This window comes from Carya illinoinensis, chromosome 6 (assembly GCF_018687715.1).
Source record: "Carya illinoinensis cultivar Pawnee chromosome 6, C.illinoinensisPawnee_v1, whole genome shotgun sequence".
Lineage (NCBI taxonomy): Eukaryota > Viridiplantae > Streptophyta > Magnoliopsida > Fagales > Juglandaceae > Carya > Carya illinoinensis.
The window spans coordinates 3,608,940-3,624,482 of record NC_056757.1 but is presented as its reverse complement, the minus strand read 5'-3'; the positions used below and the strand labels follow the sequence as shown (position 1 = coordinate 3,624,482).

General features: G+C 39.2%; 1 pseudogene; it reads right to left on the bottom strand.

Moving 5' to 3' along the window:
- Nucleotides 1-6,146: 6,146 nt before the first annotated feature.
- Nucleotides 6,147-15,005, bottom strand: LOC122314182 (annotated as a pseudogene).
- Between the last annotated feature and the right edge of the window lie 538 nt (nt 15,006-15,543).

Here is a 15,543-nt window from a genome sequence, read left to right as displayed (position 1 = left end):
AGACTTGGTCAGCCCCCCAAGCAAGTGACACCTGTCCTTGACTTGGTCAGCCACTATCAGGAGACACCTGGTGCCTGACTGGGTCAGCCCACCAGCAAGAGCCACGTGTGCCTGACTTGGTCAGCCAGCCACTTAACCACCTGATCCCACTCACAACCGTTTTTGACGATTCAACTCCTGCACATGCATGCATGCACGCCCAGTCACTAGAATCTTGCCCACCATCAGCCACTGATCAACCATACGAACTCAGCCAACACCACCCATAACCATCACGGTCAAGCAAGTGGTAGCCCACATCGGTCATTGAGGAGCAAGAAGGGGCGTGGCAGCTTGGTGTCTAGGATCTCGACCGAGGACCCTATCATATTCTCCTCTTTGCAGAAAGCAAGAGCTAATTCTTGCTTTCTTTTCTGAAGTTACGAAGGACTAAAGTTTGGAAAGCTCTATTAAATTTATGGAACCAATAAGTTTGATGCATCATTATCTATTACAACTTTTATGAAACAGGCTTTAATGAAAGTCATTTTCTCCCAAGAGAAGTGCTACTAGAATTGTCACCTGACTATAATAGTAGAAGTACGTACATTTGAGGATTTTTGTTGATTAGTTGGTATTTCTTTCCAAGCTACAACCACGCCAAATTTTCTTTTATATCTATCGCTTCCATTGAACACTACCACAAGCATTAAACCAGTGAAGAATAGTAAGACGTCAAGCACACAAGCCACTACTTATTTAGTACATGGTAGAACACAACTTAAAATAACATTACTCGATCATTCCATTCAATATGTACATTCCCCACATTGTAAATTATCCACAGATGCCTTTTATGAAGAAGAAAACAAGTAGATGTGATGATAATGAAATCTCAACACTCATTATCTTATCATCTACTTGAAAAACTTAACAGAATGGAGAAGTAATGAGAAAAGGAAGTAAAGCACTGAACGTGTTTGTCAAAAGGTCAGAAAGGAGAGAAAATCTTTCAGGAGTATAAATTGTATATTGAAATTCCTTGATTACAATAGTGCTCAAATACAGAACATTTATAGGCAGTATTACAATACCAAATCATAACAAACATACAAGATTGGATCTCCATTGTACACCTCATCACATTCTGTTATGCATAAGAATTCCAGAGCATTCCATAAGGGAGAGTTTATTATTCCTGTCTAGAGGCAGCTCTGCATGTTGATGCTCTGTTGGCAAGGTCTTTTTGTAATTCTGAGGAATCTGCAGCCTTAATAGCCCCACTTGATTCAATAGGCACATGAGAGATAGTAAGAATTGAACGAAGCAGATTGAATCGATCTGGAGATAATGGCTTTGTGAGGATGTCGACGACTTGATCCTTGCTTGAAACAAATGCAACTTTGAGAGTTTTAGCTGCAACTCTTTCTCTTACAAAATGAAAATCAAGTTCAACATGTTTATTTCTTGAATGTAAAACAGATTAACAAACAAATAAGTGGCCCCTAAATTGTCACACCACAAATTTGGTGGATCAATTAAGGAAATAGCTAGCTCTTTTAACAGTGATTGAATCCAAAGCATTTCACATGTGGTATTAGCCACAGCTTTGTATCTAGCCTCTGTTGAGGAACAAGCTATAGTGGGTTGCTTCTTAGAGCCCTAGCTAAGAGTATCCTCATTGGTTTGACCAAATTCATCTTCAAATTTAGCCAATATCAACACTTTTTCGCATTTGTCTAATCCATTTAAATTCAATCCCCACATTAGATTAGTCATTCATTCTCTATATAATAATAAAATATTATTAAATTAATATCTTTTTACAAAAATTTATTTTTATCACATTTTATAATTCTACCATTTAATATTATTAATAATTATATTATAATTAAATTAATATTAAAAAAACATATTTTCAAAGGTCATTTAATCCTTTGAAATGAAAGTGTAGAATATTTTAATATTTTAATTGGTGAAATGAAAGTGTAAGAGTGAGAAAGTAATATTTTAATTTTTGGTGAATGAAAGTGATCTTTCATATTTAGCCAACTACTATAACAGAAATCTAAATTGTTTTAGATATGCCCAATTCAATGTGGAGTGTTTTTGACATAAATTATGTAAATTTTAGCCAATTAACCATCCCATTTGGCCAAGCCAATGAAGATGCTCTAAGAGATCAAGTGAGAACCAAAATATATGCAAAAGTCACCGGTTGACTTGCGAGCATCTAGACACCCCGCCCAATTGGCATCTGAGAAGGCAGTAAGGTTAAAGGAGGAGGATGGTGAAAAATAAAAACCAAAATTAGAAGTGAGATGAAGATAGCATAAAATACGCTTGACGGCCTGCCAATGAGAGACATGAGGGGAGTGCATGAATAGACATATTTTATTGACAGCAAAAGAAAGGTCAGGCCATGTAAAGGAAATATATTGGAGACTCTCTATGACACTTCGATAAAGCTAAGGGTCTTCAAAGGAAGGCCCATCAAGAGCTAAAAGTTTAATAGTGACACACATAGGAGTAGACACTGGTTTAGACTTGTGCATGTTGGTTTTATGTAAAAGATTAGATATATAATGGGTATGTGACATAAACAGGCCAGAGGTCTTATGAAAAATCTTAACACCCAAAAAAAATGTTACATGCCAAGATTCTTAATAGGAAAGTTGCCACGAAAAGAAGTAATAAAATCATGAATCAGTGAGATATTAGAAGCAGTCACAATAATGCCATTGACATAAATGAGAATATAAATAGAATTAGAACCACCAGAGAGAATAAACAAGGAAGAATCAGAAACAAAAGCATGAAAACCTAAGGAAAATAATTTGGCGCTCAATTTTGAGTACCAAGCCCTTGGGGCTTGTTTCAAACCGTAAATGGATTTTCATAGCTTATAGATGTGGTGCGAAAAATCAGGATTCACGAACCCAACATGTTGATGCACATATACATCCTCCTCCAAGTCGTCATGCTAGAAGGCATTCTATATATCAAGCTGATGAAGTGGCTAGTTTTGGGGTTACAGCAATGGAGAGGAGAAGTCTGATAGTGACTGGTTTGACAACGAGACTAAAAGTCTCGGAGTAATCAAGACCAGGTTGTTGATGAAACCCTTTAGCAATAAGACGAGCTTTTCATCGCTCGAGGGTGCCATAAGCTTTTCTTTTGGTCTTGAGAACCTATTTGGAACCAAGGATATTGAGGTGAGGGGAGGAAGGTACAAGATCACTGTTTTTAATTTCGTACAGTATCGGCTGGTACGGTCGGTACATGCCTTACTAGCCACTAGTCCAGTATAGAAATTGTACTTGTTTCATACTAGTCCAAATACCGGCCGTATTTCGGCATGTTCCGGTCAGTATTTTGGCCTTTATTATTATTTTTTCATTTCTTCATACTACAAGCTCATTGTTTTATCCCAAATTCAGACTAAGCTATTTATAATTTATATATATATATATTTATGTATAATTTATTCATATATGGATTATTATTTTTGAATATAATTAATATATATATATTTATATATAATTTATTCATCTATCGACTATCCCAAAACGGTACACAAAATGGTACCGGTACATAAATATTTCGTTCCAGTGCCTTGACCGGTACGACATCCGATACGGTATTCAAAACATTGTACAAAATCCCAGGTATGGGTTTAAAGAAGGGCATGAAATTTAGTGGCCATTGCATCACTCCACTCAGGGTATTTAGCTACTTCTGTATAGCATGAGGGTTCTTCGGGAATAGAGGATTATTTAGAGATGGTGAGGGAGACTGATTTAGGGTTTGGCCAAGGAATGGTGCCATCGGTGCACACAAGGGGACGATGTGTGTTGGTTTTAGACCGTGTGATAATTTGATGGGTAGAGGAGACGATAGAACGTGGGAGCACCAATGGAGAGGTAGAGGGCAACAAAGGGAAATGAGGGTTAGGGTCTGACAAGAAGGGTAAGGAAGGAGAGGAAGGGAAGATTCTAGTGGATGAAGATGGGGATCGATTTTGAGAAGGGATAAGTGGGATTGGTGTATCTGCCGAGGTAAGGCATTCAGTTTAAGAGAAACATGGTTTAAGAGAAGGGAAGGCATTCGGTTAATGAAAAATGTAACTGTCTGGAAAGCCTCAACCTAGTATTTAGTGGGCATGGAAGAATGAGCTAAAAGGGAGAGTCTTGTTTTGACAATATGTTGATGACGACGCTCTACACTACCGTTTTGAGGATGAGAGCAAGGACATGACATCCTATGAGATATGCCGAATTGTTTGAGTATAGTATTAAGTGAGTGAAATTCACCCCCCCCCCCCAAAAAAAAAAAAAAAATCGGATTGAATTGATATAACACTGGAGGAAAATATGTTACTGACGTATCGTAAGAAGGCAAGAAAAATTGGAACAACATCAAATTTAACATGTAAAGGAAAAAACTATATGTATTTAGTAAAGCCGTCTACAATTGAAAGATAATATCTTAAACTTTTGGTGGACAGCACAGGAGTTGGTCCCCATGCATCTAAAAATAACAGTTGAAATGGAAAAGATGAACGGGAAGGAGAGAGAGGGTGAGGGAGAACATAAGATTTTGCTTGTAAACAAGCAGGACACACAAATGACGGCTTATTTGTAGAGACAGGTAAATGAAAATTTCGAATGGTAAGTGAAGTGAGACGTGGGTTGGGATGTCCCAAGCTATAATGCCAAATCTGAGATGTGGTACATTCTCCAAGTACTGCATGAGGTTGGGTTAATGTGGTGAAGAGGTGACTAAGATGATTGCAGTATGGCCTCTGCATCAGCTTGAAGTACATAGAGTCCATCTTTAACATGGCCTTGAAGAAGTACCTCTCAGGTACGTAGATCCTTCACAAAGAAACCATAGGAGTGAAATTAAAAAAAAAAAAAAAACAGCATTACCAATACAAAACTGTCTAACAGAAAGCAGATTACGAGTGATTAAAGGCACATGTAATAAATGTTTAAGAAAAAATTTGCGAGAAGATGAAGAAAACTCAACCATGCCAATGTTTTGGATAGAAAGCACAAATCCATCACCAATGCTAACTTGATCTGGTCCAATGTAAGGAGTGGAGTTGAGATTCAAAGTAGCAAACTCAGGAGTAAAATGATTAGTAGCAGTAGTATCTGGAAACCAGCTGGCGACAGAGGGAGGAACAGAGGGGAAGGCAATATAGTTGGCATGGATAGAAGGAGGAGGAGGGGTTTAATAGGCATGATCAAAACGATGGTAACAAGACATGGCCATGTGACCAAATTTGTAACAGACCTAGCATGTTGGGCGTTGAGATGAATTTGGAGGAAAGAAATTGGAATGAGGAGTATGAGGACCATGACCTCAACCATGGCCTCTTCTTCCACAATCACATCCTTTGTTAGAGGTGGAAGAGGAAGAAGTGGTCTGAGTAATGATTGAGTTGGCAGAGACAGGACTAGCAGAGAGTAGAGAGTGTGTTTGGTGTGCTAGTCGTGACTCATGATTGAGAAGGTAGCTAAAAATCTGGGTAGAGGAGGTGTATTGGGTCGAGTTGTGATGGAGGTGACAATTGATTCATAATCGAAACCTAGACCAGCTAAGAGATAGATATTGAATCCCATAGGGGAGAGGAGATGACCCGCAACGTTGAGGGAGGAAGAAAGTGCCGCAGCTCTATTAAAGTATTATGAAATTGTTTCTGAGCCTTTCTTTAAGGTGGCCAACTGAAATTGCTTCTGCATCACATGAGTTGTTGAGCTAGCAGAAAACAAGGAAGAAAGTGTATTCCAGACTTCACTCAAAGTGGTGCATTTAAGCACTTGAGCAAGAACATTATCTGTCAAGGAAGAGTTGCCATCCACAGTGGGTGGAGGGGAAGGTATAGAGCCATCGATGTAACCAAAGAGGCAATGACCTTTAAGGAAGGGTAGGATCTAAGCTTTCAAGAGAAGAAAATTGTCGATGTTGAGCTTAACGGTAAACAAATTTGTGGCTAGATTGGTGATGGTGGAGGGGGAAGGGGGAGGGGAAGAAGAGGTGGGTTTATCGGAAGCCATAACAGGCCAGGAAGGGTGGACGTGAGTCCTAGATTAGGCTACTGGTACCATAATGAGAAAAGGAAGTAAAGCACTGAACGTGCTTGTCAAAAGGCCAGAAAGGAGAGAAAATCTTTCCAGAGTATAAACTGTATATTGAAATTCCTTGACTACAATAGTGCTCGAATACAGAACATTTATAGGTAGTATTACAATACCAAATCATAACAAACATAATACAAGATTAGATCTCCATCGTACACCGCATCACATTCTGTTATGCATAAGAATTCCAAAGCATTCCATGACTGAGAGTTTATTATTTCGGTCCAGAGGCAGCTCTGCATGTTGATGCTGCGTTGGTAAGGTCTCTTTGTAATTCTGAGAAATCTGCAGCCTTAATAAGAAGAAATTTAACCACTTATATTGGGTGTAGAAGATCTACTAGTCCAGTTATCAGTCACAGAATTTGGTGAAGCTGGCAGCTCCTGTTTTTTCTTCAATAATCCAACCTCATCACAATCCAGCGATGTTGGAGGGTGTACATTTAAAGGTCCAGCATCCTTACCACTTTGAATACCCTTTAATGCCTCCAAAACCTCTACCATGGGAAGGCCTCAATTCCTGGCCCCCTTGTATACATTGGAAAGCCAAGCTTGCGACTAAAATGGTCATCCTTTTAACTTCGTCGTCTAACTGAAAGCCAAGATGTGGGTCGATCAACTCATGGAACGCGCACTATTCAATCTTGTTTACGGCTAAGTTAGCCAAGTTTATTTCATGCCGATGCCTAGTTATATCAACAGCTGGGAGAGATGATATGAGCTCAATGAGGACAACCCCAAAGCTATACACATCGCTCTTTTTCGTAAGCTGGTAACACTGACGATATTCGGGGTCAACATAGCCTGGAGTCCCTTGAGGTCTTGTTGAGACATGGGTGACATCATTGGGGAAGAGTCGAGAAAGCCCAAAATCTGCAACTTTGACGCAAAAGTTGTTGTCAAGGAGACTATTATTGGTTTTCACATCACGATGTATGATCTCAGAAGCATGGAGGTAAGCCAATGCACTGGCTGTTTCTATGGCGATGCCCATACGAGTAGGCCATGGGAGTGACCTCGATCTCCATGGATGTGATCTGCAACAGTGCCATTGGGAAGAATTAACAAGAATGAAAGCATCCAACGGATTTCAATTGATCTGAATGACTGAAGGTCCAGGCTTATATACAAAGATGAAAAAGACTAAACTACCCTCGAGCAGATATAAAGACTAAAATGCCCTAAGTAAAAAACTATACAACCTAAATAAGTACTATACAACCTAAATATAAACTATACAACATAAAAATATAAATTTATAAGTAATACCCCCCTTCAAGATGGAGAATAAATAGAATGAACCCCCATCTTGGAAATCAGCAACTGAAACTGGTGAGAACCCAAAGGCTTGGTTAAAACATCAGCAAGCTGATGTTGAGATGCAAGGTGAAAAGTTTTGATGATCCCAGCTTGTATTTTGTCTCGAATGAAGTGGCAGTCAAGTTCAATATGCTTCATCCGTTCATAAAAACAGGGTTAGCAGCAATGTGAAGCGCAGCTTGGCTGTCACAAAAAAGATGAGCACTATTAGCATGAGGAATATGAAAATCAGATAGAAGAGATAAAAGCCAAACGATTTCGCAGGTAGTGGATGCCATGGCCTGATATTCAGCTTCAGCAGAGGAGCGAGAAATAGTCTGTTGTTTCTTAGTTTTCCAAGAAACTAGAGAGTCACCAAGAAAAACACAAAAACCAGTGGTTAATCTTCTGCTATCAGGACAAGAAGCCCAGTCTAAATCTGCAAAAGCCTTGAGAGTTAGAGAATTATTAGCTGGAAAAAAAAAAAAAAAGACCAAGACCAGGAGCATTTTTTACATATTGTAAAATCCTGTGAGCTGCCTGCAGATGAGGTAGTCTAGGGCGAGCCATAAACTGACTAAGCCTCTGAACAGAATAAGACAAATCTGGTCTAGTAAGAGTAAGGTTGAGAAGTCTACCAATCAGTCTTCGAAAAACTGTAGGATTAGGCAAAAAGGCACCATCATTGTGACTAAGTTTTAAATTTTGCTCCATAGGAAAAGAAACTGGTTTGCAAGCTAAAAAACCAGCATCTTGTAAGATTTCAAGAGCATATTTTCGCTGATTCAGGGAAATACCACTGGATGATCGAGCCACCTCTAAGCCTAGAAAATAATTGAGGGGCCCAAGATCCTTCAGCTTAAATTTTGCATTAAGTAAATTTTTCAAGGAATTAATAGATTCCATATCATTACTGGCTATCAGAATGTCATCAACATAAACCAATATAGCAATAAAAGAGGGACCAATAGACTGAGTAAACAAAGAATAATCAGATCGAGATTGCACAAAACCCAACTCAAGAAGAGTGGTAGAGAACTTAGAAAACCATTGCCGAGAGGCCTGTTTAAGGCCATAAAGGGACTTATTTAATTTGCACACGTGGGACCCCCCTTTAATATGAAAACCAAGGGGTAGTTTCATGTAAACCTCTTCTGAAAGATCACCATGTAAAAAAGCGTTATTGACATCAAGTTGAATAAGATGCCAATTTTTTACAGCAGCAACAGCCAACAAGGTTCTTACAGTGGTCATTTTAGCGAAAGGAGAGAAGGTTTCAGAATAGTCTAAAACTTCTGTTTGGGAATAACCTTTAGCAACCAGCCTTGCTTTATACCTTTCCACAGAACCATCAGCACGATACTTGATTTTATAAACCCATCTACAACCAATAGGTTGTTTACCAGGAGGCAAAGGGACAACGGTCCAGGTATTGTTGAGTTCTAAAGCAGCAATCTCAGCATTTATAGCAGCTCTCCAATGGGAGTGCTGGATTGCTTGGTGATAGAACTCAGGTTTAATGTCAGCAGAGATAGCAAAAAAAAAAAGACTTATGACTAGAGGATAAACGATCATAAGAAACAAAGTTAGAAATGTCATATTTGATGGAAGAGGAAGGAAGAGTGGTGTGAGGAACTGACTGAGAGGGTACACTGGAGGAATTACAATAATAGTCTTGCAAATAACTAGGAGCTCTTCGGATTCGACTAGATCTTCTAGGAGAGGAGGGTAGAATAGGGTTGGGAGGTGGAGAGGGTGAAGGAATAGGGTTTTCAGGAATAGGAGGGGAAGAAGCATCAGTAGAGGAAGGGGGAGGTACGGGAAACATATCAAAAGTGGAAGATTGAAAAGGAATAGGAAGAGGAAGAGAGAAAGATGGAGAAGGCAAGTCGGTAGGAGAAGACTAAAAAGGAAAAATAGATTCATGAAAAATCACATGACGAGAAACAAAAGAGTGATTAGTCTTAAGATCATACAATTTGTAACCCTTGATGCCAAAAGGGTAACCAAGAAAAACACAGAGCCTAGCTCTCGGGTCAAACTTGGTTCGGGCTCGTTGTAAAGTGGAGGCAAAACATAAGCAACCAAAAGTCCTCAAATGGTCATAGGAAGGGGCATTGTTAAACAAAAGTTCAACAGGAGATTTATTGTGAGTAATAGGAGAAGGTAATCTGTTAATGAGATACGTGGCTGTTAAAACAGCATCACCCCAAAATTTAAGAGGTAAATGGGATTGGAACAAAAGGGCCCGAGCAACATTAAGGATATGTTGATGTTTCCTTTCCACAAAAGAGTTTTGTTGAGAAGTCTCAACACAACTATGTTGGTGGAGAACTCCCTTAGAAAGAAGATAGGAGGATAAAAAAAATTCAGTGCCATGATCAGTATGAATTTGTTTTACCTTAGTACCAAACTGAGTTTTAATCATTTTGAAAAAAGTTTGAATGAGAACAGAAACTTCAGATTTATGTTTAAAAAGATAAACTCAAGTAGCCCGAGTACAATCATCAACAATGGTTAAGAAAAATTTATAGCCTTCAACAACAGGGATTGAAAAGGGCCCCCAAACATCACAATGTATAAGGTCAAAAGGTAAAGAAGAAAGAGTATTATGATTGGGAAAAGGTAATTTTCTTTGTTTAGCTAATGGGCAAACAAGACAAGGATCATCAGACAGAGTCAAATTAGGCACAAGTTTATGTAAAAAGGCCATACGAGAGGAGATGGATATCCCAAACGACTATGCCAAAGGTGAAACAAAGAGCATTTGGAAGGAAGAAAACATGCAGAAGGTACCAAAGTAGTATTCTTACTACAATGTGATAAAGGGTGTTGCAAAAGATAGAGTCCTCTGTGTTGTCTACCCACACCAATCACCCTCAAGGTGATCAGGTCCTGAAGAAGACAAAAGTCAGAGGAAGAAAGGCAACAAATGTGAGATTGGGTGAGTTTACTAACTGAAATCAAATGAAAATGAAAAGTTGGCACACAAAGAACATCTTGAAGTATAAGATGTTCAGTAAGAGGAATAGTGCCAATATGTGTAACAGTAACATGTTATCCATTAGGTAGTTGGACAGATTTATCATGAACTGGATGAAATGAAGTAAAAAAAACTAGTCGAGGGGACCATATGGTCAGTAGTCCCTGTATCAAGTATCCAACTAGAAATAGAATTATTAGAAGAAACATTAATAGAAAAATGAAAAGCAGAAGGTGGAGAGGAGACAATACCAGATAAAGAATGAGGAGAAGCGATAGTATTGACCACATGGCTTGAATCAGTAGGCTTAGGCTGAGGATTAAAGGGGAGCATAGACAGTAAATGCTTATATTGTGCCTCAGTCAAGGAGAATGGTGAGGCTGCTTGAGAGGTGTCACTGAGAGTGACAGTATTGGCCAGAGCCTGCTGCTGTGGCCTTGGCTTGTATCCCGGAGGAAATCCATGGAGTTTATAACATTTGTCAATAACGTGACCAGTGAGGCCACAATGCTTGCAGATTGGCCGATCTTTTTTAGGAAAAGTCTTAACAGGTCGCAAGGAATCAGAGTTAGCAACAAAAGCATGAGCATCAATAAGGGGTGGGAGAACAAAGATTTCTCGCTGTTGTTCCTCTTGAAGAACAAGGGAAAAAACTTCGTTAAGAGGTGGTAAGGGCTCCATCAACAGGATCTGAGCCCTAGCCGAAGCAAAAGACTCATTCAGGCCCATAAGGAACTGCAAAATGCGTTCCTATTGAACATAGGAATTCAACAGAGTAACAGCACCACAAGAGCACATAGGAACAGGCTTGTAATTAAGCAATTCATCCCAAAGAGCCTTCAACTGAGTAAAATAAGCACTAACAGTAAGTTGTCCTTGAGATAACGAGGAAATAGACTTCTGGATCTGAAAGATCCGAGGTCCATTCTTTTGAGAGAACCGTTCCTTGAGATCGGTCCAAATCTCGAAAGCAGTAGTAACATACAAAACACTAGCAGCGATTTCGAGTGAAACCGAGTTAAGCAACCACAAAATCACCATATTATTACGGTGTAGCCATGAAGAAAAAAGAGAAGCAGTAGATGTGGGTTTAGTAATCGTACCGTCGACGAACCCTAGCTTATTTTTGGCAGAAAGGGCCATGGTCATTGAGCGAGACCAAGTGTGATAGTTGTCGCCGAGGAGGAGTTGCGTGACCAGAACAACCCTGGGGTTATCGCTGGGGTGAAGAAAGAAAGGACTCGCAACATCAGAAGAGGGAGGAGGAGGGGAGGGGGAGGAGAAGGAGGAGGAGGGGGATTCGCCGCCATGAGAAAGGAATTAGGTCAAAAAATCTTCTGATACCATAACAAGAATGAAAGCATTCAACAGATTTCAATTGATCTGAATGACTGAAGGTCCAGGCTTATATACAAAGAGGAAAAAGACTAAACTGCCCTCAAGCAGATATAAAGACTAAAATGCCCTAAGTAAAAAACTATACAACCTAAATAAGTACTATACAACCTAAATATAAACTATACAACATAAAAATACAAATTTATAACGTAATAGGAATGTATTCATACACGAGAAGTAGTTCGCGGCTGCGGTGTGAAGTACACCCATAAAGGGACACTAGATTTTTGTGGCGCATGCGCATGAGAATTTCAACTTCATTGATGAACTGTTGTACTTGTCTGCAGTTGTGCTCGTATAGGCGCTTGACTGCAACTTCCCGCCCATCATGGAGTTTCCCTAGTTGAGAAAAATAGCCATTGTAAGTTTGCAAATTGCTAGAAGCATGTCAAGTCCTTTGGTTTTTTTATGCATTTGTTCTACACTTCTGCTTGGAAAGTTTATGCCGTGATTTAGTGATTGAAGCAACGGTTTATCTTACCATAATATACAGTCCCAAATCCACCATCTCCAAGTTCTTTTTCATCATCAAAGTTATTGGTTGCTTCTTGAAGTTCACTGTATGGGAAAATATGCACTCCAAAGTAGACACCTTCTTGAAGTTCACTGTATGGGAAAATATGCACTCCAAAGTAGACACTCCCCCCTTCCAGGTCTGATCTCGAGGATTGAACAGCATAAGTACTCCTCGCCAAAAAGCTTGTGGAAGCATTTTTTTTCTTGTAAGAACGCCACAAGCAAATAATTATAATGACGATCGCTGGGCATCCAACACCTAAATGTGAGGAAAGAAAGAAGTTAAGTTTTAACCGACGGGTAGCAATGGAGGAAATTAACAGAGTCGATGAATAAATTTCTAGTGTAGGCCAGTCACAAGGGAAATTGTGCGCGACAGAAATTTGAACAGTTGACCCTGTTATCTCTGGTGTATCTGAAAGGAGAGGTCATCTTCCTGGATTATGGCAGTGGCAATTTTCCTTTTAAGCAATGGGGAGGGGGGGTCAGATTTGGCTCCCAGGCGGGCAGAATTAGGTGTATCGTTGGTGTCCCCAAAATTTCAGGAACTCATTTTTTGAAAGGTTTTTTTTTTTTTTAATAATAAGAAGAAGAGAAATACTATGGAAATTACATTTGACCCCCTCAATTTGATTTTTTTTTTTTTTTAATAGCCTCACCCCTCCTCCTCAAAAATAAATAAATAAATAAATACAACAAACACAAAATGAGCGTTCCTTCTCCGGGAGATGGTTGGGTGGGGGTCGATGACATATTATGATGGAATATTATGATTTCCATAAGCAATCAAATGGCACGTGTGAATATCAATTAAACAGATAAATTAGATTGAAGAGGCAGCTTACCCAAGACTATTGCCAACACATTTTTCTTCTCCTTCCGGTCTGCAAAGGTGTTATTTTGAGAAGAATTGGGCATCGATCCATTGAAACCTTAAAAGGGTTGGTAACAAAGCACCGTCAGCCGGCTCATGTCGATCCCATACAGATTTCTTTCATTGCGACAAAGTTATTTCTAATATTTGATGATCTCATCATCTAAATTCAAAACAAATCATAATATATAAAGCTTACTGCTCATATATATAGAGGAGTACTGAACTATATATACATATAGAGAAATGATACACATCATCCTACACCACACACTTTATATATTAAAATATTATTTTTTATTTTTTTTATTTTTTATTTTATTTTATTCTTATTAAACTAATTAAATTATTCTATTTATCATCCATACACTACATATTTATTATAAAAAAAATGAAAAAAAAATTAAAATAAATGTGATGTGTGAAGTGTGAGGATGACAAACACGAGTAGTAGCAGGTATTAGGAATAACTACAATATAAAAATTAATAAAAAAAGAAATTTTGTTTGGGGCCGTATCATGAGTGGATTTGTATTTCCCATACCTTTCTCTGGACAAATGTTTCTGTCGATCTGGCATTGTCCTTCTTTCTCATCGCACTGGGAACAGCCATCATCAGACACCTTCACTAAAAGTTCGAACTCAGCGGTTACGATTGGTGGGTCACTTGACCACGGCTTCATTGGGAGCTGAATAATGGAACATCCAGAACGATTAAAATCGCTTGGATGACCATAGTAGCCATAATAATTGTATTCGTCTCTGCACTTGAATTCTATTGGGCCAAAATCCTGGGCAGCGTGGTTGCATTTGACCAGGGTCTCATGGTCTGAAACGATTTCAAATGAGATGATTTCATTAGGAGATCGGTGGGGGATAGTCGAATTCCTAAAGAATTCGCATCTATCGGAAAAAAATTTCCCCAAAAGCTTCTGGTCCCGGATAACCAGGATATAAGCATTACGCTGAGGATCATTTCTAATGCTTATAAGTTCGTACTGTCTTTCACCAATCACCAGTTGGATCGTATCATTTTCTTTTCTACAACTTCCGATGCCAGCACCACATTTTGGGCGACCAGGGTGTTTGGTATGAGTTTTGTTATGTACAAGTAAAGTCGCGTATTAATCTGTATATCGATATTGATTCCTTCATACTTAAAATTTAAATTAGTATTGTTTTCAATCAAATTCACTTTTTGATCAATCACAATAAATTAATGTATATATTAGTATATAATTATACTTGCAAGCAGATTTTTTCGTTTGGTATTGATGAATGGGAAGCCGATCCTGTCCAGATCTCCACAACGGAGGCGTAGACAGTTCTCGGGGTATGTTTCTACTTGTCCGGCCAAAAGAAGCAACCCGAGGTATGAGAGAAGAAAGAAAACAAAGAGGGAGACAGAAGCCATATCCCAATTAAACTCCCAATTCACCAGCAACAACCTATCGCTCTATGGATCGATAAAACAAACAACGTGTTCGGGTAATTATTTTTGTTGCTCCTACTGCCTTCACGATATAATATGGAGTTTCTCAGTTTAACACGGCAGTAGACTCGGGAACTGGAGAAGGGAAGATTTGCAAAAGCAGGCCGAGCGAGGTCTGTGCATTTGGGAAATCCCTTCATACTTACTACACGCCCGAAGAGTCCGAGGAGCTGAGGAAGTATCCTCCTCATTTTCTGCATTGACTCGGAGTAGGAAGACTTGACATCCTGACTCTGTCAAAAGCTTTGAACTTTAAACCATTTCTCATGGAAACCAAGGCGGCTGGTATCACAATTTCCACTCTCGAAACGATAAAAATCAATCAAAAAACCCGTAAGGCAGATATCATGAGCCACGTTCTAGTCTCGACTTCTCGTGTACACATTGATTAATTGTGGGCCGATGTCATAAAAAGACGAATGAGGAAAAACATCGCGTGGCCCACAAATGGCATCTTTGAAAAATCTTGACGTGTTGGCCAGGCCCGGGGGATAAAAGTTGGTGACTTTTACAAGTAAAGTTGACCAAACAATGAGCTTTTCATTTTATTAGCCGTTGTGAGGGAAGTAGGAGACGGGGGGTAACGAGAGAACGTATTGACTGGGGAAAACGATTATGAAAAGTCACGGATGGATGAGGAGTTGCAGGTCAAGAATCAAGATTACTTCCATAAAATTCTTTTCTGGGCTCTCTCACAGGCTTCGTGAGGGAGGAAGGGTTGCCTTTTTCTTTCTTTAAACGTATGGGTGGGGGACTGGGGAGTTTGTACATGACATTTGTACTGGAGCTGGAGTGCAGGCTGCTGTTATGAGCTGTTTCCAAACAATCAAAATTTCAATCTTCGGCCTGCGGTT